The 553-nt window shown below is 29.1% G+C and overlaps 1 protein-coding gene across 2 annotated transcripts in view; it reads right to left on the bottom strand.

Annotated features, from left to right (window-relative positions):
- Positions 1-553, bottom strand: part of LOC119581626 (GATOR complex protein MIOS-like) — a 17311-nt gene that overhangs the window by 8400 nt on the left and 8358 nt on the right. The window lies entirely within an intron of this gene.

The following is a 553-nucleotide window of genomic DNA, read 5'->3' as shown; positions in this document are numbered from 1 at the left end:
TCATATTCAAGGTTCTGGTTGTACTAGCTCAAAGAGACAAGTGAAAAAAAATTGGGAAAATAAAATAACTTTCAAGATATACATCAACCTTCTAATCAAGTCCTTCATAAAGGGTGTGTCTTTTCCTGATATTCAGAGCTAGATTTAATCATTGGATAGAGAGATACAAGAGATTCTTTGGCAGTCATTGTTAGTGAAAACTTGTTTGAAATTTGTTTTGAAATCAGTTTTTTTGTTCTTATAAAATTCTAAGTCCAAAGTAATCTCTTTATGGTAAAATAAAGAAAAGAAACTATATTAAATATAGTTTTTTTTCTGCATTCCTATGTGTAAAACAAAATCATCTAATACATATGCAATTCCTTTAGGTGAAATCAAGGCAGATCTTTTCTTGGAAATTAAGGTGCAGTATGAGTTCGCTTGTTACTATATAATGTAACGATAAGAATATGTTGCTAAAAATAAAGTTATTGTTGAATCTAAGTATGTCTTTGGTTGTATCCTGAAGCTTGAGAAAGTTTAAAGACTAAGGATCAATTAACAGAATTTTGGG

The sequence above is a fragment of the Penaeus monodon genome, chromosome 15 (assembly GCF_015228065.2).
Source record: "Penaeus monodon isolate SGIC_2016 chromosome 15, NSTDA_Pmon_1, whole genome shotgun sequence".
Classification (NCBI taxonomy): Eukaryota; Metazoa; Arthropoda; class Malacostraca; order Decapoda; family Penaeidae; genus Penaeus; species Penaeus monodon.
The sequence above is the reverse complement of the archived record's forward strand: the minus strand, read 5'-3'. Positions and strand labels throughout refer to the sequence as shown.